General features: G+C 47.2%; 1 pseudogene; it reads left to right on the forward strand.

Moving 5' to 3' along the window:
* Positions 1–13,345: 13,345 nt before the first annotated feature.
* Positions 13,346–14,365, forward strand: LOC110293413 (glyceraldehyde-3-phosphate dehydrogenase pseudogene; annotated as a pseudogene).
* The last annotated feature ends 12,454 nt before the right edge of the window (positions 14,366–26,819 follow it).

The raw sequence follows: 26,819 nt of genomic DNA on the forward strand, positions 1-26,819 counted from the left end.
GGAACATGGGTGACTCAAAGGATCCCACCCCAGCATGGGTGACAAATCATGAAAGTCACATTCGTAGGATTCCCTGCTCTGCTTGCAGGCAACTCTGCAGGCCTGACGGTCCCTTCTCCTTAGGGGAGGGGCTCCGTGCATCCTGTAACTGCCTAAGGTTCTTGAGCCTTTGTGATGCCTCGTAGAGTCTTAGGCGCTTTCTTTCTGGAACACTTGTTTCATCCAGAGGACATAACTCTACATCAGGGTGGCTCCCCAGCACCAGCCTCTTCCACCAGTGTCTTCACTGGGGTTAAACTTCATTGAAGTAGAATTTAAGAACGAAATGTTTCATTCTGTGTACATGCCCTCCATCACCCTCACCCGGCTCCTGTTTCACAAGAGACAGGCTGGCTGTTCATGTGACAGCTATTGCTTACATCCAGAGCCTGGATTCTGTTCAAGTGACACTCTTTCCAATATGATCATGGGAAGGCAGACCCCACCCAGCTCCAGGAGAGAATTGTACTTGATCCAAATCATGACGGTTGCATCCCTCTTGTGGGTAATGGATTGGTGGTGTCTGACTTGAAAAAAAAAAAAACAGAGAGAGAGACTAAGGAGAGAGGAGCCTTCTGGAGGCATGCTTTGGCATTAGAGTAGCCATGCCGTGCTTAGTCTGAGCATGCAGCCAGTGCCCGAGGGGAAGAGGAAACTTACTTTGGTTCAGAGCCTGGACTTTTGGATATGTAAGATCTTATTGCTTAAGCAAGTTTCATAGTGGCAGATTGTCACTTGGAAACCTAAAGAATCATGACTGATACACTAACAGGTATTCCCCCAATTTTTTTCAAACAGAGCAGAGTCTAAATTATTGAAGCAAATGGAGAGAAATGAAAAAAATGATAATAATAAAAGGCCAGGTGATGTATCCAACAGGCTTTGATGTTCACTGTGTATTGACTGATATAGGCAGGTCTTTTACTAGCATCTGAAATACACTATGCAGTTTGCAGACACGCTGGAAGAACAAGAAGACAGTCTTATGCTTGCACAGTGCATTGTTGGATGTGAGTCCTAAAGCAGTCCTCACCAGTTTAGATCATGATCCCAATTTTGCAAAGATAGGTACTAAAGTACTAAAGAACAGAAAATGGAAACGGAGTAGAATCACTAAGCTGTCCATCAAAAACCTTCCTCGTGTTGAAAGTAAAGAAGCTCCTGGAAGAGTAGCAGCTCTGCTAGAAACTAGGTTCCCCAGCTCGGGCAGAGCGTGGCTTTGCTAACCTCTTTCCGGTGGACTGTAAGTAGAAACAGGCTTTAAGGCAATGCATTTTTGTTCTTCCATGTGCTGTGTCCCCTTGAGTTGGAACAGGGATATGCCAGGGATTTGGCTTCAATAATAAGGAGCTAACAGAGCAAAGGTGTGGAAGGAACCTGGGCTCCTGAATGACTGTGTGGCGTGGGATTGTCCTGCCCCCGCCTCCCCCCACCCCCCACATTCACTGACATGGATGTGAATGAATGGTCAGAGCTGAGACAGAAATCCTGATTACCATGTCAGCCACTTGTTTCTGAGAACCACTTACTACTCTAAGAAATAACATCAGGATTTTTAGGAGGGGAAGAGGGGGCTCTCCAAGAAATACTGTTGAGTGAAAAAACAAAACAAAACTATACACCAACACTTAGACACGGGCACATGTAGAATTAATTATACATGAATTTCAGACCAAAAGTTCTGCAGAGTCACGCAGCAATTCTAAGTGTGTGCAGCTGTGAGCTGGAATTTCGAAGGGTTTTATCTTTCACGCTGTGTAGTTCTACGTTCTTTGTAATGAGCAAACTAAAGATTTAAGTGGGCCTTGTTATTGGTGGATTCCATATGTGCAAGTTCACCTACTGTTAAAATCTGTGCCCTGGAAACTAAGACCCGAGGTACTAACTATAGACCCATGATAACTGAAAAAAAAATGTCAGTGCTAAACATGAACAGACTTTTAAATTGTCACTTTCTCTTTAAGACTGCTACCTAAAACTATGTCGCATCTTCATATGTAAGGTGCTACCAACAATCTATTGGTGATTTAAATCTATGGATAGGAGTGTATAGGTTATATACAATACAATGCAATGCCATTTCACATGGATTTGAACGCCCATGGATTTTGGTTAGTGTGAGAGTCCTCCAGGATCTTGAAGGACCGCTGGATATTTTAAATAAAGTGTCTTTAAACAGAAGCACACGTAAAATGAAGTTACATATTGATCGGTGGCTGAAAATTTGCTCAGGGACTTGCAGGAACCTGACCCCGTGTTTCCTCATAGGGCAATGATTCAGGATTTGCAAAGTCAGTTCTTGCAGTGACTTTATAGACTCACAGCACCACAAATAGTGAGAGGCGGCTGCGTATAAAGTGGTTATGTGTAACAGCACCTACTAATGCAAGGAACCAACAACCCCGTCCTTTCCATCCAGGTAATACAGGCTCAGGCAGGGGAAGGGGAGAGAGAAGGTCTGAGGGACTCTCTTGGGCCACACACTGATCTAGGTGCCTCCTCCCATTATTTTATGAAAACCTCAACGTAGCCCTCTAGAGCTGACTTTTTTTTCTCTGTGATTACAGAGCTGGAAACTGCTCAGAGGTGCAAAGTGGCCTGTGTGAATCCAGTAGGCAATAGAAGAAACTTCCTTACCCCAAGCTGCTGGAGCAAGCTCCACCAAGTCCCCTGTCTGGTCTGCCATCCAGTCCATCTGCAAGACAAAGCCTTCCCTGTGGGCTAATTCTGAGGTGGGGCTCCCACTCCATCCCTCCCCATCACCTAAAGCTTTACCCTGACTTCACAGACTCAGGGAGACCCCCTGCTGCTTCTCAGTTAGGGGCCTCGCCTCCTCCTGTAAGGGCCCCTGTATGGGACGGCTCCATTTCTGACCCCCTCAGATCCGCCAAGGTCTCTATAGAAACACTGTGCAAGCAGAGTGCCTTCAGGCTGTGTGGAATTAGCCTACTGATGAAGCCAACACACTTCCGCCTTTATTCACCCTCCTTCTCCCAGCCTCAGAGGGTGAAGCCGGCCTGAGGTTCAAAGGGAGTTCCTCCACTCGGGCCTGGCGTGGTCTGATCCCTTCAGGGCACCTCTGGGATCTGACTCTTTCTTTCAATTATCCCTTTCTTGACTCCATTTCTGCCTCCTTCCTTGCGATTGGCTACTTTTCTCCAGCCTATAAACACGCTCAAGTTTCTCCCAAAAGGACATTCCACAGTTCCCGCACTGTGCTCCCCCCACTGTTGGCTGCCACCCCCAGGCTGGTCTTTCTCTAGCCCAGGTTCTTGAAAGAATCATCTGCACCTCCTCCCCTGCCATGTGTCGGCCTGCGACTCTGCTGAAGTCACTAGTAATCTCCTAATTGCCAATTAAAAATAGCTTCTGATGTGCAAGTGCTGTGTATGAAAACAAGCCTAGGATAAAACCTAGGAAATTTAAAACATTCATGACTCCAACTATCAGAAGGATTAATACTTGTATTATATATCCTTTATCACATGTAATACACACACCACCCACATATAACACACACACCATGCACATACCACACACACACATACCACACATACTTCCCCATACACCATACACACCAAACACACACCACACATACACATGTACACCACACACACATTACCCTACACACACACATACACCACACACACCATACACTCCACACACACATATACCCATACACCATACACACCAAACACACACTCATATATCACAAACACACACATACACTACACACACTCATACCCACCCCCATATACACCAAACATACATATACATCACACACCACACACACACATCACACACACCAGGAGAGGGTGCGCACATACATACATACATACATGCATACACATACACACACACACATACAGACACATCATACCATACACACATATCACACATAACACACCACATATACACACACACATACACACACACCATACCACACACACACATATCACAAACACCACACCACAAACATACCACACACAAACATCACACACAACAGAAAGAAATCTTTGAAAATAGCAGTGTATTCTCTCTCTAAACCATCATGTCTTACTGTGGTTTCTTCCAAGAGCTGAGCTTGAGAGAAAGACTCCAGCAAATATAGCTTGTTTGGGGTGTGCATAACAGGAGTAGGGAAGTGGGAATCGAGGTGGGCAGGGGCATGCTTTTATCACAGAGGACGGCTATGAAGTGGCTCTGCGAGGAACCCTGAGCAACGGCACAAAACACTTATCTCAGAGTCATCTGCTCAGAAAGGTGCAGGAGCTGGGGCATCCATTTGCCACTGGAGTGTGGAGACAGCTCTCCAAAGGTGTTTGATTCCTTGCCACAACTGAGCAACACTTCAGCTTGCTCTCAGTCGCGCTGGCTAGGGGCTGCCACTCTTGGGGATACTCTGGCAGCTGTGAGCAGTAAGGGCGGGCTAGCGACAGACTTTGTTATGGCTTCCCCTCTTGCACATGCTCAGATTTCTCTTCCCACATAGCAAACTCACTAGCCAGCACTGCTTCTCCGTGGTGGCCGTGCACAATGTATTCAAAGGAGAAGAGGGATGGGGGTGTCTGTCACAGGCTTGCAGTCTCAGCATTAGGAAAGCTGATGCAAGAGAAAGCAGGGGGTGGATTAAGTGGGGGGAATTGGGAGAGTAAGGTAAGCTCTAGTTCCCATTGCTTAGACTGTTATGACTCACGTCATCTTCTTCTCATCTTCTTTCTCCCCTCCTGGGTTAGCACTGGTAGCTTATCTCACCAATGGCAGTCTCCTTAGTTTGCTGGTGGGGCTACTGACTGTGAGAGTCCCCCCCCCACACACACTACCAGGGAACAGCTGTGAACAGGGCCTCTGGGTTCTCTCCCTTCTCTCTGAGATCTAGGATCTTTATCCTGACATAGACTAACGTGTTGGAGATAGGAGGCATTGATTTATCAGGCAGGACGTTAACGATAAAGGTGCCAGGGGTCTCTTGGTTCATAGACTTAGATTATAGGGATTCAGTCAGTCAAGGGATTCAATCCATCCAAGGCGATGCTGGCTCAAGGGATAAAAATCACATTAAGGACAATGTACACCTACTCTCTAGGGTGGTGCCTTAGCCTCTGCCTTCAAATGCTTACTTGAACATTTTGTTTTGTTTATGATGGCAGCTAGTGGTATAGTGTAAGACAACGCGGGTATCAGTCATATACCCACCTCTTTCATGGTCATGCTCTGGAGGACTCCACATACTGTTGGGGCTCAGAGAATGGTGTCATCCAAGACACTGTGTATACAGAAGGCATTCTAAATTGATCAATTCTTTGAAATCCTAGAAGAGTCAATGTCTTTCCAGGACATGCTGGTCCCGGACAATCTGTGGCCGGGAACACTGTTGAGGCAGGAGTTCTACCTGTATCTGCTCTGACAGTTTGGACACTTAGTGGTGGCAATGCCTAGCTTAGCTTTGGTGCTAGGGATTCCACGCTGTTGGCCCACACGTGGCATCTATTTCTGCCACTGTGGCTTTTGGTTCATTAGCCAGTCAGGCATAAATGTTTGAGAAAAGAGGCAAGATCATTGGAGGAGCCATTCTTCTTTAGACCTTATGTGTGATCTTTAAAATCCCACTTTTCACAAGTTCCTGAGAAATTGGCTAAACCAATCAAACTGCTTTTCTTTCTACTTTTCTTTCTCCACCAAGCCGAGGAGTTGATTGCCAGACTGCTTGAAGTTCTGCCTTCTAGGGGGGTGAGAGTGGGGAGAATCATCCCTAAACATCATTCTTCAGGTCCCCTGAGAGGGACTGCAGTGCAGAAAGAACTCTTGTCTCCCATCAGTCAATCTCCAGCACCACACCCAGCAGAACTACCTGGAACAATGAGGAAATGAAGACAGTACAGACGTACAGACCCATGTACAGAAAAGCTGGAGTCAGCTGGGCCACGGGCTCTGATGGAGTCACAGACTACTGCAGCAACTTGGAACAGCAGTGAGTTTCTCCTATACAGTACAGGTCAGGAGGAGTTAGCCAGTCTTGGTAGGACACATCTGTAGGCAAACAGTCTCAGGCGAGCATCTGGGAGGAGGAGGAAGCTGCAGCTGTTATTTTGTCACACACTGACACACATCTGGACTTGGACCTGAGGAAGGCTTTGTCATACTCTGAGCCTGGCCCCAGGTTGGAGAAAGGCTCCGCTGAATTCCCATGGGGTTCCGTCCTTGACATGGCTGTGCCCACGTCAACAATACATATTCACTCTGAGATTCTTGGGCTCAATACACTCCAGAAGCCAAGGCCAGATGTTCTTCCTCCTCGGGTCAATTGGTCAGAAGGAATCTCCCAGGACCTCACAGGTGTGGGAGAAGAGGCTCCTGTGTAAACAGAAATGCTGATCCGGCTTCTGTGGTGCACATGCCTGACTGGATTGGTACAGCTGCTAAGACACAACCTACAATGGCAAGTTCTGGTTGCATGGTGAGGTCAGGTCCCGTATGGCTAACGGCTAACTGCTCAGTATCTTCAAAGCAATGCCAAGTATTTCAAATATCGACGGATCCTGATCCCTGGATGTACAGCACATGTCCTTACTCCAGAATCCCTGGTGTTTCTTACAGAAACTTGTCAAGGGCTCCGCAGCGTGTCTCTATACACTAGTATACTTCTGTTGCATGGGCAGTAGTCACATAGTCAGTGGACTGAAGCAGCATTCTCACATGAGATGCACCTGTCTCTAAAACTTCGAGGTCCACTGAATGCCTCTTTCTCAGTAGTAAGTAGAAAGTCGGATAGTATAGGGGGTTGGTCTGGTGCTACCTGAATGCTGAATTCTGTACCCCAAGATCAGGTTGCTCCAAGAAGAGGAGATCCTCATATATATATATATATATATATATATATATATATATATATATACACACACCAGCGTTCGTTACGTAAACTTTGCTCTCCAAGGCATCCTTGATTGGTGAATAAAGATGCCTACTGCCTGGGCTGAGCAGAAGAGAGGACGCAGAGTGAAGTTTCTCAGGCTTGGGGGCTCAGGTAGGGACCAGGAGAGAGAGAGGAAAAAGGAGAGGTCTCCATGGTGTACGTAGTTAAATCATGAGTGTTGGCCATGAGGGCCAGCCAGGTGGAGTAGGAGCAGCCCAGGTGGATCATGGGATGTGATATCTCGGGGTTATTGACAGGGAATTAGACGAAGCAGACAGAGGGTTATCTGCCCAGCTCTAATGCTTTACGGCTCACTCTAAACATAAAGGCTTCTGTATCTTTTATTTGGGAGCTATATGGTTTAAGTGGGGTAAACCGCCAAAATCATATTTACCACAATATGATAGTCTGTCTGGGTCCTTGGAAAGGCTGTTACTACCTGTCCTGAATCACGTTATCCCTAGGAGTTGGGTCAGAGCCCTGAATCTTTTGTCTCTTGTCCTCTCATTCCCTCCTAGTATGACACAGCATTTGCCATTTTGGAATCAGAGTAACCAACATTACCCTAAAGAAGCAGAAGGTTGGTCCCATTGGGGCTAGAGGGGAAAATTGCCTGGTGCACAAGCAGGCAGACCTGAGCTCAGATCTGGAGCACTCGTGTGGCAAGCTAACAGTGGCTGTGCACATGCCCATAATCCCAGCCTTGTGGGACATGGAGACAAGGTCACCAGAGCTTGCTGGTTGTCAACCTAGCTCCAGGTTCAGTGAGAGACTCTGTCTCAAGAGAGTAGGAGGGATGTTGATAAAACAGGATACCCGGTATCCTCTTCTGACCCTGTGCATGCATGGGTGAGAGAATACATATGTGTGCAACAGACATAGAGACAGACAGACAGACAGACAGACACACACACACACACACACACACACACACACACGAAAACCAACCAAATAAATAAACTCAATGGTTCACCAAGCCACACCAAAGTGGACTTATTCTGCCCTTGGTACCATATCTAAGGGTAAATGGACCTTTTTCCCGACTACCCAGGAAAATTCACACAACACCTGCCTTTGTCTTACAGGGCCTCCATAACTCTTGCTGCTTCCCCTTCGTCAGGCTAGATGAACATGTGATCGTCGTCACAGTGAACCAGAATGACAGTTCCTGTAATGCATCAGAACCCTGAGGTAAGACCAAGCATGCGCTCCGGTCCCTGAGGTAAGACTGAGCATGCGTACCGCCATCTGTTCCAAGTAGGTGGAGATCTAACACAAAGCCCTGGGTTTGAACCCAAGCACTGCATAAAACTGGCTATGATGGTGCATGCCTGCCTGTAGCCCCAGCACTCCAGAGATTAGGTAGGAGGAGCACAAGTTCGACCCCATCCTCAAACTCAGAGTGACTTTGTGGCCAGCCGGAGTGGCACAAGACCTTGTCTCAAACAACATAACACCAAATAAGAAAATAAGACAATAGCATAGAACCTAGTCTCTCCTGCCGACAATGGGCTCTGGGTTCAGCGATTTTCAGTGCTAGTGGCTCCTTGGGCCATCAGACCACACACCCTTGGTCTATTTGGCCAACAGTGCCCATTGCTGTCAGTTTAGGATTTCGAGGTTCCCATAGATTTCCGTGGGTAAAGAAAAAAGCCTTTGGCTGGCTTTCTGACTTTGCTGATGGTCGCGTTCCACATTGCTCTTGGTGCGTTAAGAGCCACTACCTGGCTCCTGCAGCAACCTTACCTCCTGTCCACCTACCTGGAATGGACGGTCACCCATGAGCTCTTGGTGACTCCAGGGTTCATTGTTGTTTGTTCCAATGAGAGAAACATCGGGGGAGACACACAACTGGTGGGGCCTCTGTATTTTATTTTGTTTTGTTTTGTTTTATTTTATTTGAGTAGGTGTTTTGTTTGCCTTGTGAGTGTATGCACCTTGAACATACAATGACTGTGGAGGCCAGGAGAGGTTATCATTTCCTCTGGAACTGGAGTCACGTATAGTTGGTGCTGGGAACTGAAGCCCGGTCCCCTGAAAGTGCAGCCCAGCGTTCTTAACTGCTGAGCCACCTCTTCAGCCTCCAAATGGCCCTACTATGTTAAACAGTGTCATTCTTCCAGCAGGCTCACTTCTCAACTGAATTCTCTAGTTCTGGAAACTTGTACATTCCCTTCATTTATGTTAATCCGTGTTTTTGTTAGCTCAGCGATTGCCTCTTCATGTCACATTCACCTTCTATCCGTGCCGTGCGTGATGCTGGAGCTGGCTCGGAAGACCACGGTTGCTTTCCGCTTTGCGCTGCCAGGGAAGAGCGCAGGGCAGATGCTGGGAACGCAGCAGCAGGAAGAAGGGGCTTGCTTATTTCTATTGGCTTCCTGTTCCTGTAACGTCGCCCTGGCAACACTTCTTCACCCTGGCATCAGCAGCGCCTTCCTTGGCAGCAGCTGAACCCACTTTGCAGTTTTCCCAACGCTCGGGAGCTCCAGTTTCCAACACAAGGATGCCCATCCTCGGAGTTTCAGGCTCTCCAAACGCTTCCCTAGAACGCTTCCCCCCCAAAGCGGCTAAACTTGAAAGCATTGCCGGCTTCTTTTGTTTCACTAGCCTTCCGTGGTATCTGTTCCTGATGTTGCTTCCCGGGGGGGGGGGGGGGGGGATAAAGAACACTCCTGAAAGAAAGAAAGAAAGAAAGAAAGAAAGAAAGAAAGAAAGAGAGAGAGAGAGAGAGAGAAAGAAAGAGAGAGAGAGAAAGAAAGAAAGAAAGAAAGAAAGAAAGAAAGAAAGAGAGAGAGAGAGAGAGAGAGAGAGAAAGAAAGAGAGAGAGAGAAAGAAAGAAAGAAAGAAAGAAAGGAAGAAAGGAAGGAAGAGAGAGAGAAAGAAAGAAAGAGAGAGAAAGGGGGAAGAGGAAGAGAAAGAAAGAGAGAGAGAGAGAGAAAGGGGAAGAGGAAGAGAGAGAAAGAGAGAAAGAGAGAAAGAAAGAAAGATTTGTTTTATTCATGTGTGTGTACAGGCATGTGTATTAGCATGAGTGTGTGTGTGTGTGTGTGTGTGTGTGTGTGTGAAGTTCAGGTACCCATGGTGTTCAGAAGAGCAGAAACCCCTAGAGCGGGAGTTCCAGGTAGCCGTGAGCTTCCTGACATGGTTGCTGGAAACAAAGCTCAGGCCTTCTGAATGAGCACTAAGTGCTCTTGGCCACCGAGCCGTCTCTATAGCCCTGAGCACTTCTACCGTTTCTGTTACACTTCCTGATGCTCTCCACACCATCAATGGTTTACTGACATTCTCAGCTTAAACTAGTGCTGAGATCACTGTATTGGGGTGGACTCTGACGGTCTTCCCTTCAGTACCAGAAACCGCTCCAAGTATCCTGTTCAGAGAGGTAAATGCTGAAGGTCAGGACAGATTCCTCATCAATAATGCTCGTCCATCTCTTTGTTCCATCCCTTCCCCCACTCAACAGCCTCAACGTCCGTTCCCAGCCATGCTCTCCATCTCTCTCTTAGTACCTGTTAACTGGGGCCCGAAATTCTTTTGTACAAGAATCTCATTTTCCCAGGCAGAGATAGCAGCTCCCAAGGCTAACGTTCTGAGACTCGACCCTAGTCATGGCCTTAATGGCACAGAGGAGGTAACAGCAGATTCTGAGGAGAGCAGGTAACAGGTGAGGCCTCTTCGTGACCTCCAGGCAAGGGAAGGGACCTACTGCTCTCTGGCAAAGGGTTGTATGCAGAGACACTTACCCACTATACCTCTGTATACTGATTGTATCTCAGCCCCAGTTAACAATACACAAGTCCTTAGAACGGGATTCTGTAGTGACAATTCTAGAATTTATTTTCTTTAAAAAAAAACCCCACACAGAAATATTACAAGAATATGCTTTCATTTTAATCCCAGGTGTGGGGATTTGGGGCTCCTTCAGACTGTCTGCAGCAGCTATGCTCTGCCTCATGCTCTAGCAGAGGCATGGTTTTGGCAGCTGCAGATAGTTTCTGCAATTGTGTGATGTGTGGAATTCTGGGAACTTTTCAGAGGCTATATAAATGCTAGAGCCCAGGGAGGTGGGGTTGGTGGTGGTTGGTCATTCAGAGGGGTTGGTTTCACTTTGTTAGGAGCCATGCTCAAAGAGGAAATAAAAGAAGAAAGAACATAGAGTCAGGGCTCTCTCTCTCTCTCTCTCTCTCTCTCTCTTCTGTCGTCATTTCTCCTCTATTTAGTAATAGGGGTGGAACTGGGGGTGGGGGATAAAGGGTGGGAAAAAGAAGAACCCACAAAGTATCGAAGACCAGCTCCAGGGTCCGGACCACAAGCTAAGGGGAAACTTGCTGACCTCGGCAGGCAATTTGTTCAATTCTTGAATGATTCCTAAGGACCTAGTTTAAAAAATATTTTTAAAAGTATTTTATTCTATATGTATAGGTACTTTGTATGCATGTATATCTAGGCCCCACATACATGCCAGGTGCCTGTGGAGGCCAGAAGAGGGTATCGGATCCCCAGAACTGGGATTACAGACAGTTGTGAGCCACCATATGTAAGATATGTAAGAAATCTGACCCAGGTCCTCTGGGAAAACAGTCAATACTCTTAACCACTGAGTTCTCTCTCGAGCGCTATTTAAAAATTTTTTTAAATCTTTTTTTTTTTTTTTGAGAGAGACAGGGTTTCTCTGTATATCCCTGGCTGTCCTATAATACATTCTGCAGATCCCTGTGGCCTCAAACTTAGAGATCCACCCGCTTCTGCTTCCCAAGCACTGGGACTAAAGGTGTGCTCCACTGACTGGCGAGTTAAAGGTTTTTAAAATTACATTTATTTATTCTGTGTGTTCATGTGCACATGTGCCATGGTTTGCATGTGGAGGTGGGCGACTTGTGAGAGGGCGAAAGGGTGTCCCTTTCACCGTGTGGGGCCTAGGGACCATACCCAAGTCTGCAGGATTGGTGGCAAGCATCTTTGCTTGCTAAGCCACTGGCCCAGAATCTGCTTTTTAAGATGCTTATGGTACAAGCTGCCTTGCTGAACACCAGCAGCCAACCCCAAACAAGGACTTGAGTTAAACTAGCATTCTTTATGGGGGGGAGCTCAGTTACACTGGAGAGAAAAGGGAAATGATAAGAGACAGAAAAGCTCACTCAGCAGTGAACTGTACAAAATCTGCCTCAGAATCAACCTGTCTCTGGAGCAAGAAAGTGGGGGTATTTACACAGCAAATCCCAGTGTCCTTGGTGAAGGGTGGGCTCGCCAGGCAGGAGGAAGTTACTGGGGGGATGAGTGGGAAGCTGATAGGTTCTGCCGTAGCACGCCTGAGCCCTCAGCCCCTTTCTTCGCAGGCACAGCCCTGATGAGGAGAAACTGTGATGCCAACATGTGACTTCTCTGCAACTTCCCTGGACACTGCAGTGTTTCTCAACCAAATATAAGATGACCAAGTCAACAAACTGTATTATTAATATATGTGTGTGTGTGTATGTGTGTGTGTGTGTATATATATATCCATGTAAGATACTTTTTACATTTATTTACCTGCTTTGTGTGTGTGGGAGGCACACATGCCAAGCACCTGTGTGGAGGTCAGAGGACAACGTATGCAGGCTGATTCTCCCCCTCCGCCGTGAGGGCTCTAGGGATGGAATGCAGGCCATTAGAGTCAGCAACAAGCACCTGTGCCCGAACCTGCAGGAATACGGGTGAGGTGTCAGGTGGGCGTATCAGAGCAGAGGAATAAAGGTGACGGGAAGTCTCGTGTAAGCTGATGATTGATGCCAAGCAAGTTAGTAAGAAGTACAGCATTGTGGTTTTGTCTGTTTGTTTTGAGATAGGGTCTCTCTATTCTGTCACTCCGGCTGTCCTGGAACTCGATGTGTAGACCAGGATGGTCACAAGTGCTGGTATTAAAGGCATTTGCTACCACGCCTAGCCTGAACTACAGCATCTCATACACTCTTTGCAGGGGGAGAATGGGCAAGGTCAGCAGGAAGCTAAACCAAACAATGTTGGCAAAGAAAACATAGACTACCTCAGACATAGCTGCCTCGGGATGGAAAAACACAGCCATTCAGGAGGGAAAGCCGAGTTCCAAGGAACCAAAAGACTTAATTCCTTCGAGTCGCAACCTTTAACCTTAGACTGGGTCTTACCAAGTCTGCTCTGGACAAGGACACAGAACCAGTGTCCCCATTTGTCATTTCAATAAGGTTTCCAAGAAAGCCTTGGATCTGTCTGGCTCCCAATATACCTCCATTCACCGCACTACCTCACTGGCTCTATGTGCTATACAGAAGTCACAAGCAAGACTTCATTCAAGATTATACATCAGCTCTCTGCTCCTCCCTGTTCCAGAGACAGCTGTATCTTCTTATGCAGTGTCAGCCTCATCCCATAGACAAGATGGTGAAGGTCGGTGTGAATGGATTTGGCAGTATTGGGCACCTGGTTACCAGGGCTGCCATCTGCTCTGCAGTTGGCAAAGTGGAGATTGTTGCCATCAACGACCCTTCACTGACCTCAACTACATGGTCTACATGTTCCAGTATGACTCCACCCATGGCAAATTCAATGGCAAGTCAAGGCTAAGAATGGGAAGCTTGTTATCAACAGGAATCCTATCACCATCTTCCAGGAGCAAGACCCAGCTAACATCAAATGGGGTGAGGCCAGTGCTGAGTATGTCGTGGAGTCTCCATGTGGTGTCTTCACCATCATGGAGAAGGCCAGAACCCACTTGAAGGGTGGGGCCAAAAGGGCCACCATCTCTGTCCCTTCTGCCGATGACTCCATGTTTGTGATGGGTGTGAACCACAAGAAATATGACAACTCATTCAAGATTGTCAACAATGCATCCTGTATCAACCAACTGCTTAGCCCCCTGCCAAGTTCATCCATGACAGCTTTGGCATCGTGGAAGGGCTCATGATCACAGTTCATGCCATCACTGCCACTCAGAAGACTGTGGATGGTCCCTCTGGAAAGCTGTGGTCTGATGGCCATGACTCTGCCCAGAACATCATCCCTGCATCCACTGGTGCTGCCAAGGCTGTGGGCAAGGTCATCCCGGAGCTGAACAGGAAGCTCACTGGCATGGCCTTCCATGTTCCTACCCCCAATGTATCCATTGTGGATCTGACATGCTGCCTGGAGAAACCTGCCAAGTATGATGACATCATGAAAGTGGTGAAGCAGGCATCTGAGGGCCCACTGAAGGGTATCCTGGGCTACACTGAGGACCAGGTTGTCTCCTGCGACTTTAACAGCAACTCCTACTCTTCCAGCTTTGATGCTGGGGCTGGCATTGCTCTCCATGACAACTTTGTCAAGCTCATTTCCTGGTATGACAATGAATACAGCAACAGGGTGGTAGACCTCATGGCCTATATGGCCTTCAAGGAATAAGGAACCCTGGACCACCCGCCCCAGCAAGGACACTGAGAGCAAGAGAGAGGCCCTCAGTTGCTGAGGAGTTCCTATCCCAACTTGAGCCCCAACAATGAGCATCTCCCTCACAATTTTCATCCCAGACCCCCATAATAACAGGAGGGGCCTAGGGATCCCTTCCTACTCTCTCTCTCTCTCTCTCTGTCTCTTTTGGTTTTTTGTTTTTTGTTTTTTGTTTTTTGTCTTTTTCGAGACAGGGTTTTTCTGTGGCTGTCCTGGAACTCACTCTGTAGACCAGGCTGACCTCGAACTCAGAAATTCGCCTGCCTCTGCCTCCCAAGTGCTGGGATTAAAGACATGCGCCACCATGCCCGGCCCCTTCCTACTCTCTTGAATATCATTAATAAAGTTCTATACATCATATATATGGTTTATATATACATATATAAATATGTATATTCATATATGTGTATATATATATATACATATATATATGTGTGTGTATATATATATATATATACATATATATATATGTTCATATATCAGGTTCCTGGGTTTTAATTCTGTGAGTGCAAGGTACTGTAAGATAGGAAGAAACCCTTTTCATCTCTTGCCCTAAATATATAAAAACACTGGATAAGAGATGAATTAATTTTATTTTATTTACTTATTTTAAGGGTTTTGTTATATAGTCCAGGCTTGGCCTCAAATTCATTTTGTTTTTATTTCATTTTAAATTATGTGTATACATGTGTGTGTGTGCATGCGCGCGCGCACACAGAGCAAGGGTTTGTGTACCTGTGTGCAGTGCCCACAGAAGCCACAAGAGGGCGTTGGGCCCTTTAGAGCTGAAGTTAAAGGTGTTTGTAAGCTGCCTGAAGTGGGTGCTGAGAACTGAACTCAGGTCCTCTGTGTGAACAGTCTGTGCTTTTAACTGTTACCTCTCCAGTCCTTCAAAGCCATTTTGTAGCCCAGGCTGGCTTTAAATGTGCAAGCTTTCTGCTTCAGCCTTAACGTCCTGAGTGTTGGGATGGGAGCTGTGTGCCACATAGCTGGCAAATACATTTTAAAATATGAGACCAGACTTCAAGCATGTAAGTAGAGAAGAGGCTGTGATAACCACAGTCTAAACTGGTAGAGTGTGGGATTGCACCTGCATTAACTGTATTTCAGGGAGATTGGTGCCTGGGGAGAACCCTAGGCAAGAAACAGACATCAAATTTCTCTTAGAACTGATTAAACTAAAGGAATTCTTGGGAAATGACCCAGGACACTGCACCACCTTGTAAGATGTATGGGATTTCCACACAAAACAGCTCCCACTGTTTCTAGAATCTAGTAAAAACAACAACAACAACAAAAACCAGTCTGAATGAGAATGGGAGAGGTCAGGTCAGGAGAGACAAAGGGAGCAGGGCAGGCCATGCCCTGCACTGGATGGGTCCTCCACAAAGTCAAGTCCCAGATGGAGGTAGCAGGGAAGGGGTACATCCAGGGACAGTGACTGACAAGATAAAGGTGAGAAGCAAGCAAGGGTGGGGGTGGGGGTGGGATGGGCCTTGAGAACCTCAAACATGGCAAAAATCTGACAAGAGCAAAGAGGACCCATAGAACAGATACTGCCCACCAGAGAAGTTCTGTGAGCAGCAATAGAAGGGCCCCGCCTCCATCCCTTGCTCAGGCAGTGTCAGGGGCTGCCAGGGAAGAGCCTGGCCCTGACTCAGAGGCTGAGGCATCCACACCTCGAGGTTGCCAGCTGACAGCACTCCCTGTGGTTAAGGGACAAGTTCTTTCTTGAAGGAGTGCACCTTCCCCAAAATAGGCCTGCAAAACGACCCAAAAGACTTCAATGCAAGAATGTTTAAAAGAAACAGAATTACGGGCTGGAGTGATGGCTCAGGGGTTTTGAGAAACGAAGGGAGCATTGAATTCTCTGTAGTTATCGGGCCTCTGGGCAGGTCCCATTTCTTAGGTGTTTTGTTTTGAGACAGGGCTTCTCTGTGCAGCCCTGGCTGTCCTGGCACTTTAGACCAGGGTGGCCTCGAACTCAGAGACCCACCAGCCTTTGCCCCTTTCCCCCTCCCGTGCTGGTATCAAAGGTGTGTGCCACGCTGCCCAGCTCTTAGCTATTGTTAATAGTGCTGCAGTCAGCACAGATGTGCAAGCATCTTTGTGATAGCATTTAGAGTCCTTGGGGGACAGAGCCAGGGGTGGCACAGCTGGGTCACATGGCAGTTCTACTTTTAGGGTTTTGATTTGAGAAACTTCTGTGCTGATTTCCATAGTGGCCACACCAGTTTCCCCCGCCCCCCAGCAAAGACTCAGCATCCTTGCAGGTATTTCCTGTCATTTGAGTCCTAGATTTGAATTTTATGTCCTCACATATAAGGATGTTTGGGAGGTGGTTTGAGGTCACGAACTTGAAAGGCTTCTATGCAGGCGGGAAGAGATCTTAAGGGAAGGATAAGAGAATAAATATGATATGACATCGGCAGGGTGGGGCTCAGGAGGAAGAGGGCGGCCATCAGACAGAGGCAGGGGTGTGGGGGAGGACCACCAGACAGAGGTAGAGGTGTGGGGAGGACCACCAGACAGAGGCAGGGATGAGGGGAGGACTACCAGACAGAGAGGCAGGGATGAGGGGAGGACCACCAGACAGAGGCAAGGGGGGGGGGTGTAAGAGCATGCCCTGATGAGATCCATTACATTGCACACTCATTTTAAAAATGTTTTTAAAAGAACCAAGTTGAATTAACAGATATGAACTTTTGAAAACTGAATGGTCATGAACTATGAAAAAGGATGCAGCCAGGCAGTGGTGGTGCATGCCTTTAATCCCAGCACTTGGGAGGCAGAGGCAGGTGGATTTCTGAGTTCAAGGCCAGCCTGGTCTACAGAGTGAGTTCCAGGACAGCCAGGGCTACACAGAGAAACCCTGTCTCGAAAAAACCAAATATACATACATACATACATACATACATACATACATACATTCAAATTCAATAGTGAAAGTGTAAAATCCAGTCTTAAGTTCCACAGTTTCAGAATGGCTACTCTAACTGTATAGAAGGTCATTGAGATCTGTAGATTTGGGACCTGGTCAATTTCAGTGTCTGTTTTTTTTTTTTTTGAGACTTTTTAAAAATAATAAAGTATACACACGCAGAGCCATCCCTCCTGCCTCTCCGAAGTGGAAATGTCCAAAAGGAAACTGCATGTAGTTTTAATTTAATAATTTGTATCTAGCTAGCATATAATTACATTATTTCCCACTTCTGCCTACCCTTCCCTTGCCCACCCACCCTGCCATGATTCCTCCAAAATCATGGCTGCCTCTTCTTCAACCACTGTTGTCACACATGCATATAAGTGAATGAACACGCAACTCTAGCTTGCTGAGTCTTCGGTATTCCCAGCCTAAGGTGTATTTGAACACCTCTTTGTGTTTCGATGTTTCTCATCTGAAAGATGGAGATCACCTAGCAAGCTGCTCCTGAGGGTACTAGAAGGATTGAGATTGCTGTCCTTAGCACAGACATCCACTCATGAGGCTGGAGATTAAGAGCATCGTCTGCTCCCCCGGAAGTTCAAGTCCCAGCATCTAAATGGAGGCTAACAATCATTGTTAACTTCAGTCCTAGGGGATCAGACACCCCTTGCACAGGCACTATACAGATGTGGTGCACAGACATATATGCGGGCAAAATTCTCATTACATAAAAATAAATAATCCTTTAAAAAAATCCCTCTAGCTTGGAGCCAATCTTGCAGACGAATAGAAAACAGGAGAGAGACTTAGAAGCAGTGGACGAGAAGCTGCAGCTACGTAAGACCAGTAGATTGGTAGCTTCGGAAAGAATCCATAGCGGGAGCAGCATTTGAAGAAAGACGGGTAAAGAATTTTCTGTAAGTGAAGACAAAGAAGCCTCAGGAATGAAAAGACACAATGTGTTCCGAGTAAGGGAAAAATTCCATTCCTGGACATGTTGGAGAGAAATTACAAAACAATAAAGACAAAGGAGAAGGCATCGAAACCCCACAGAAAAGAAACGCCCACAAATAAACGATATTCTGTCTGAAGCCAATTTTTCAGCAGCAGCGAAAGATGCCAATGTTCTCACAGCTTCCAAGTGGCCAGAGGACAATTACAAACCTACATTCAGCCAGCTGGCCTTTGAAGACAAAGAGACTGTCAATTAGACATGGACTCGATGCTTATCCATGGTTTACTAAAAAGTGATGTTCGCTTTTCATTTAAATGTAATATTTAAACATTTGCTCAAATAATGTATGAAGGATGAATGTTAGTAAAAAGTCACTAAGGCCCTGCCCCTTGACAGTTGCAGCACTCAGGAGAGCCGGCCCTGCACCTTGCTTGGGCTGCACAGTAGAACTGGCCCTGGTGAAGCGGGTGCAGGTGAGGCGCTGCGAAGGAGGGCAAGAGAGAAAGAGAGAGCACAGAGAGTTAACCCCACCACTCTGGTGTGGGTGCGGGGTGATGCCCTTCCCCCTCCCCCTTGCCACCTGCGTTTAGACTTGAGAGCTGGCCCTAAGGGCATTGGGAGCAGAAAGCTAGCCCTGCCCCCTCACTGGCTGTACTCTGGGGAGAGCAGTCCCTGCACCTTCCCCGGGCAAAAGTGGAGCTAGCACTGCATGCCCCTAGGATGTGAGAACCAGCCCCTCGCAAGCTGCAGCACTTAGGAGAGTGGGACCTTTACCTTGACTGGGCAACACAATGGTGCTGGCTCTGGAGGTGTGGGTGCGGGTGAGCTATCCAGAAGGCTTGAGAGCCGGGGAGCTGACCCTACCTCCTGCTGATGGTGACATTGGTGGCTAGATAACTAGTCCTGGTCCAGATCAGCTACCACCCAGATCAAGATCTAAGGTTCTGAATTGGTCCACTCCAAAATCTTTATCATCCGCTAAAGGTTGGGCCTCGTGAAAGGGCCAGTTCGGTTGATCCAAAACTGCAGGATCTCCGTGACACAGGGCAACAACAGGATAACCAGTCCCCGTGAGGATCCCATATTGATGGTGTCACTGGAGCCAGAGATCTCAAACCAGATCAATGACTCACCACAGTGGACATTTGCAAGAGAAGATGTGTGAACAGAGGGATGTACTGTGGGACACACTGTGACACACTACAGTGTCCACAATGAGATGATCGCTATACTTTGTTTTGTTTATGTTTATGTCTCTTTATTTTAGGGGAGGAAGTTACAAGGTTCGCAGGCAGATATGAGGGGACCGGGAGATGAGCGGGACTAGGTTGCAAGATATGAAATTAACAAAGAATCAATAAAAAGATTTTTTTTAAGGTCGCTAGCCTCACAAAGGGAAGAATTCTCTTCCTGCCAGGATGAAATCACAGGAAGTAGATTTATGTCCCTACCTGGAACAACTAAGCCGGAATAAAATATGTAGATGATGAATCCTGGACACTCGGGAGCAAAGGGCAGTGAGACACGCCAGATGAGATCCACCCCGTGCACCTGCTGAAGACCTAGAGCAAGACTCCAACCAGAGGACAGCCCACGCTGGGCCTTGGATGCCTTCCTGAGATGAGGAGACAGAGCTGGGGCTCCAAGGAGGCTGGGGAAGCAGTCGGTAGGACTGAGAAACACAGAGAGCAGGCTCTGTGGTACTGACTACTGAGTTCACCCACCAGGGAGAGTGCCCGTGCCTACCAGCCAGAGCAGAGGGAGAGTGCCCGCCGTGCCTACCAGCCAGAGCAGAAAGTCTCAGAATTCTTGGGCCTCAGCAACGGGGAAATTAACTTGTGTTTAAATGCTGATCCTGGCAATCATGATAAGAGCAAGACAGAAAGAACCAAATTATTCCTAAATCACTCAACCATGTTTAGAATAAAGCCAACGTTTATAGCATAAAAAATATCCAGTACTCAAGAAGGCAAATGAAATTGACAACACCTAGCATCATATAAAAATCACTAGATAATAAAAAGGAGGAAAATTCTAGTTATCTTCATATTTTATTTATTTTATTATTTTTGTCTGTGTGTCTATGGTGCTAGGGAACCGAATCCTAGTGCTTTGTACATGAGAATACTTCCCTACAGGAAATGTTAAAGGAAGTTGTTCACACAGGAGAATATGGGATGCTAGATCCACATAAAGAAATAATAAGCCAACGGAAGTAATAACTGTGTGGGCAAAATAGAACGGCTCCAGTTACTTAAATCACTTTAAAATACAATGAACTATTCAAAGTTGCATAATAATGCTTGATGACTGTAGTGTTCTAAGTCGAGAAAAGATATGTGTCAGCATCTCAGAGGCCATTGGGGCACAGTGGGGCACACGGTCATGCGCTTTTACACTCTTTAAATTTATTTTTAGCTCTCTCTCTCTCTTTCTGTCTCTGTCTCTCTCTGTGTCTCTCAGTGTGTGTGTGTGTGTGTGTGTATACTGTCCATAGAGGCCATTAGAGGGCATCAGATCAGAGCCCTTGAAACTGGAGTTACAATTATGAGCCACCATGTAGGTGCTGAGAATTGAACTGCGTCCTCTGGAAGAGCAGCCACCCCCTAGTTCTTACACTCCTGATAAGCGCTATGATATCGCTGAGGTGCTAATGTATATAGTGTATACATAAAGCAACTCCTAGAATCACACTGACCTAACTAGGAAGCCAACACATAACATCTAATATAATTATAGAAAGCCCAGAGAAGTCAGAAAAAGAGAAAGGGGAACAGAGGACAAGAGGAGGGACCAGCGAGAAGGCTGGCTGGCTAAGAGAGCTTGCTGTGCAACCGTGAGAACTGGAGTTGGAAGTCTGATGTCTACATAGCAAGCCAGACATCCTGCACAGGCCTGTGACCTGAGTTCCCAGGGAGACAGAGACGGAAAGGTCACTGGGTCCTATGGGCTTCCAGTCTAGCCAGGAATGTGCAAGCCTCAGGTTCAGGGAGAGGGGCCGACTCAGGGGTGGAGAGAGACTGAGGAGAACAGTTAGTGCTCTCTCCTGGCCTTGTGAGTGTGCACAGGCACATTCAGACCTGCATATAAATATGGGCACACACACACACACAAATAAATAGGTCTTTATAAAAATAACAGGTAGAAACAAAATAGTAAAATTATATTAAATGTAAAAGGCTTAAAGACTTCAATCTAAAAGCAGAGACATTCAGATTGAATAAATTTTTAAAAAGAGGGGCTGACTTTTGAAAAATTTTAAGATTTAAAAAGTATATGCTATTTAAAAGAAACTCAGTTCTAGTATTAAGAAACATAAATTAAATGTGAAATGATGAAAAAATATAACAGGAGCTAGGTAGATTACATCCCTTTCATATTGTGATCCCCAGCACCTTAGACTGTGACTGAAATTTTTTTTTTTTGAGAGAGTGTCTCTGTGTGTAGCCAAGGTTGAATTCAAGATCCTCCTGTCTCAGCCTGCCAAGTGCTGGGATTGGATGTATGCACTGTCACAACGGACTTACAGCTTTATGTCGAGTGGCTTCTACTTTCTTGTGTAAGATTCTCAACATTGCCACAATGAACATCTTTAAATGTCTTTCCTCTTTCATTAAAAAAACTTTTAAAATATTTTTATTTAGTGTGTGTGTGTGTGTGTGTGTGTGAAGTAAACACAAATGCGGATGTCAAAAGACTGCTTGCTATAGTCATTTCTCCCCTTTAACTACATGGGCCTTGAGAATCAAACTCAGGTCATCAGATTTCATGGCTCCTTTACCTGTGGGGACATTCTGCTGTCCCTCCATTGGCATTTTAAAATTTCATTGAGAATTTAATTATATACATACAATGTATTTGGTTCATATCAACCCCCACCACTCCAACTCCTCCCATACCCTCCTTGTGTCAGTTCTCCTTCCCAACTTCATGTTCCCTTTCCATGGTCCACTGAGTCTTTTGGCATTTTTTGGGAAATATTTCTATTTTAATTACCCATGTATACATATCTGTGTGTGGGTATGTGCATGTGAGTGCAGTGCCAGCAGAGGCCAGCAGAGGGTGCTGGATCCCCTGAAGCTGGCATTATTCACAATTGGGAGCAACCTCAAGAAGATGCTGGGAATCAAACTCAGGTTCTCTGCAAGAGAATTAGTGTTCCCAACTGCTGTGCTATCTCTCCAGCCCTAGTCAATCCACCATTTATTTACTTACTCGTTTATTGTTATATGTGTGCATGATGTGTGGAGATGGATGCCAGAGATTGTCCTGCCTCTGCCTCTCAAGTGCTGAGTTGGACCTGAACACACACACACACACACACACACACACACACACACACACACAGAGTTCGGAGGGGAAGAGACAAAGACAGAGAGAGAAAACGAGAGTGGGGGTGGGTGAGGTACTGGAAGAATGTAAGCCTGAGCCAATGAACTACGCCTATTACCTGCTTTCATTTTTCTTTTGGATTTATCTGTGTAGTCCTGGCTGGCCTGGAATTCACAGAGATTCTCCTGCCTCTGCCCCTCAAGTGCTGGGATTAAAAGCATGTGCAGAGATGTTCCATCCTACTGCTTTTTAAGAGCTCTTTGTTTATTAAGGATTTAACTTTAGAGTATCAGGTATCTTAGGGTCCCTTGAGGTGAACCATATGTCTGGAAGTCAGATTCCCAAGAGACCGAAGCAACTCTGCCTCTGGCCAGTGGAGGGCAGCAGTGGGCAAGATTCACGTTCAGATCAGAGGGACCTGCATCTGTGTGTGTGTGTGTGTGTGTGTGTGTGTGTGTGTGTGAGAGAGAGAGAGAGAGAGAGAGAGAGAGAGAGAGAGAGAGAGAGAGAGAGAGAGAGAGAGGGAGGGAGGGAGGGAGGGAGGGAGGGAGGGGGAGGGAGGGAGAGAGAGAGAGAGGGAGGGAGAGAGAGAGAGGGAGAGGGAGGGAGGGAGAGAGAGAGAGAGAGAGAGAGAGAGAGAGAGAGAGAGAGAGAGAGAGAGAGAGAGAGAGAGAGAGAGAGGGGAGGGAGGGAGAGAGAGAGAGAGAGAGCTGGAGCCTAGACGCATCAGCCTCTGCCCCCTCTCACTGGCCCCAGCTTCTGCTGTGGAGGTGAGGCAGAGCTCCTTCCCAGCCAGGTTTGAGACTTCTGTGTCTAAACAGACTCCCTGTGGGCTAAACAGTTAAATAGTGCAGGTTAGCAGGCCTGTGAGGACCCACACTATGGGAGAGGCTTGGGAGTGAGGGACCATTGGGATCTAATGGTCAGATTCTGACTGGCTGCCGGATGTTCTACCTGGGGGCCCAGTGGACAGCAGTTTTGCCAAAAATGATGGAAGTCTGAAAGCACCAGGCTCAGTTTGAGACTCTAGGGGTGTCCAGTCCCTCGCAGCCCCATCTTTAGGTCCACAGATCCTAAGGCCACTCCTGCCCTAGAACAAGAGTTATCTAAGACTAATTCAGAGCAGGGGGAGGGGTCATCTCCTTCCTTTGTCTTCCCTGCTGTTCCCCCAACACTGCTACACTCAAGGTCTGATAGAGGGATGGGGAGCCATTTTCTAACTGGGGTAACCCTGCCTCTCCCTCAGGCTAGAAGTAAGGCAGGCCCAAGGGGGCCCTCACTTGGCTCATGAAGGGAACACAGAGGAATGGCTTTCTGAGGGCACAACTGTGACCAAGGGACATTGAGACACTTGCCTCAGAGTTACTAGACTCACCAGTGTGGCAGCAGAGAAGGGCTGGCTGGAATGATGTGTGGGCCTTGTGGGGGCAGGGGCCAGCAGATGAGGAGTAATTCACTCCCCAGGGCTCCCCGCAGAGTGGGGGAGGGAGGGTGTGGCTGCAGCTCCCTCCCCTCCACCCAAGGCCTGAACTGCTCTAGACTCCTGTTCTCTTGCTTATATTGATAATGACAGCAACTACTGCTGTTTACAGACAGCTGCTATGCTGCTCGCCTCCTGCTCAGCTCTTCCAGAACATTCTTTCATCAAATCCCACTTAGGTGATTGGTCTACCATCTCTCGTAGGTGACTGCCAGGTGAGGTGACGGAAATGTGCAGGTTTCCGCTGCTTGCTCCAGGTCACAGTAATGAGTCAAAGTCCTGTACTCACTCCAGAAGGCAAGAGCTGTCCTCTGGGACCCCCAAAACACTGGTTGTTCTGTACCCAATATCGGGCATCTTGGTGTGCACGAAGGTGCCACTGATTGGAAGAGATCTAGGAAGATGAGAGAAGAGGCCTTGGGAGTCTGGCTATCTGGACCGCCATCGACACTCATAAAAAACCATTGCAAGGAGCTGGAGAGATGGCTCAGTGGGTTAAGAGCACTGACTTCCAGAGGACCTGAGTTCAATTCCCAGCAACCACATGGTGGCTCACAACCATCAGTAATGGGATCTGATGCCCTCTTCTGGAGTGTCTGAAGACAGCTACAGTGAACTCATATACATAAAATAAATAAATCTTTTAAAAAATATTAAAAAAAAACATTGCAAGCTTCCTTCAGAGACCCGGGATACCTGGTATCCATGAGCCATAATAAAGATGAAGAATGTCTGAGGGTTTGGGGCGCCTTTGCTCACCCCTCAAGTCATGGTCTTCCCAAGGCTGCACAGACCTGCAAGTTTTTTTAACTTATGGACTTCATGATATCTTAGTTATGGTTTCTATTGCTGTGATAAACACCATGACCAAAAGCAATTTGGGGAGAAAAGTGTTTAGTTCCGTTTATAGCTTGTAATCCGTTATCCAGGAACGCAGGGGCAGGAACTCAAGGCAGGAACCGAAACAGAAGAGTGGCACTTAGTGGCTTGCTCCATGTAGCTTGCTTAGTCTGCTTTCTTTCACACCCCAGGACTGTCTGTCCAGAGATGGCACCTGCCACAGTGAGCTTGGCCTTCTCACACTGATCCCCGATCAGGAAAACCTCCCACAGACTTGCCTACAGACCCGTAGGCGTGTTCTGAATGAAGACTCCTTCCCAGAAGACCTCAGCTTATGTCAACTTGACATAAAAAGAAGCCAGCACACACATGGCGGGAAAGAATGAAGCCGACGGGTGCGTGGTGGGGATTGAGGAGGGGAGCCCCACAAAATAGCTGGGGCAGGGTCAGCACGAGATGGGCAGGGGCCCTCTGGGGGTTCTTTAAGCCTATGAGGAAAGACTGGCATGTATGTTCACAGAGTGGGATTGGTCGCCAGCAGCTGGCCTGTAGGGTGGAGGGGAAGGTTGAGTGCCTCACCCCTATCTAGCTCCAGAAGGTAGTGGGTAGAGGGTGTGGCTTTCAGAATCTTATCAATTCTAAAGGAATGTGTGGGGTTACAGCAAACCCCAGCTGCAGGCAGAGGAGTGGGGTACAGGCTGGGACCTGTCCTGACTACGGGTGGGGAGCCTGGAAGGGCCCTCATCAGGCAGGCTTGGGCCAAGGCCAGCTTTGAGGTGGAATTGGCAGAGAGCCCTAGGCATTCCTGCCCTTTGCATGAGCTGGCCTTTCCTCCCTGCTGCCAGGGTCCATCCCGGCTTCCTCCACCCTGTTGGCTCTTGCAGATCAACTCATTGGATTGGTTCTGGCTCTGTCATGTCTCCCTTTATCAAAACACAGCATCAGGGTATTTATTGGTTGAAGTGATGTATGTGTGTGTGTGCTTGCATGTTTTAGACAGGGTTGCATATTCAGACCTGTTTGGCCTGGAACTCACTCTGTAGACCAGACTAGCCTTGAACCCCCTTGACCCTGCTTCCCTCCCGAGTACTGTGGTAAAGGCATGTGTCGCTATGCCTGGCCTAAGATAAGTTTTAATTGTCGAAATCCACCCAGTGTATATATTTAACCCCTGGTTTACAGTGAGGCTCAGAGAGGATAAAGAACACACCTACATCAGGTGTCTGGCAAACCTCAGAGTCCCAGATCAGATCCACAAACTCACCATGCAGCTCCAAGGCTGACCCACATTCTGCTTCTCCACACTGGGGGTTCAGCGAGACTGATGTCTGAAGCTTATGGTGTGTCCAGTATGTTCCTGGAGCCATAAGTTAATATCTCACGGTCTCAGCTTATCTTGCCCTTGGTTGGGGTACAAGTCACCTTTCTTGCCCCTGTAACACAATGTCTGACAAAGCAACACAAGAAAAGGGGCGTTACTCTGGCTCGATGTTTGAGGGTTCAGTTCATCATGGCAGGGAAAATCAAGCCGCAGGTTTATGAGGTAAGTGGTGTGGTGGTTTGAATAGGTAAGGCCCCCATAGACCCCTGTGTTTGAGTGCTTGGCCCGTAGGGAGTGGCACTATTAGGAGGTGTGGCCTTGTTGGAGGAAGTGTGTCACTATGGGAGATGGGCTTTGAGGTCTCAAGCTACACCCAATGTGGCTCACAGTCTCCTTCTGCTGCCTGTGGATCAAGATGTAGAACTCTCAGCTCCTCCAGCACCATGTCTGCCTGCACGCTGCCATGCTTCCTGGCCTGATGATAATGGACTAAACCTCTGAAACTATAATCCAGTCTCAATGAAATGTTTTTCTTTATAAGAGCTGCCATGGTCATGGTGTCTCTTCACAGCA

The sequence above is a fragment of the Mus caroli genome, unplaced genomic scaffold, assembly GCF_978045245.1.
Source record: "Mus caroli unplaced genomic scaffold, Mus_caroli_1 scaffold_6, whole genome shotgun sequence".
In the NCBI taxonomy this organism is placed as follows: domain Eukaryota; kingdom Metazoa; phylum Chordata; class Mammalia; order Rodentia; family Muridae; genus Mus; species Mus caroli.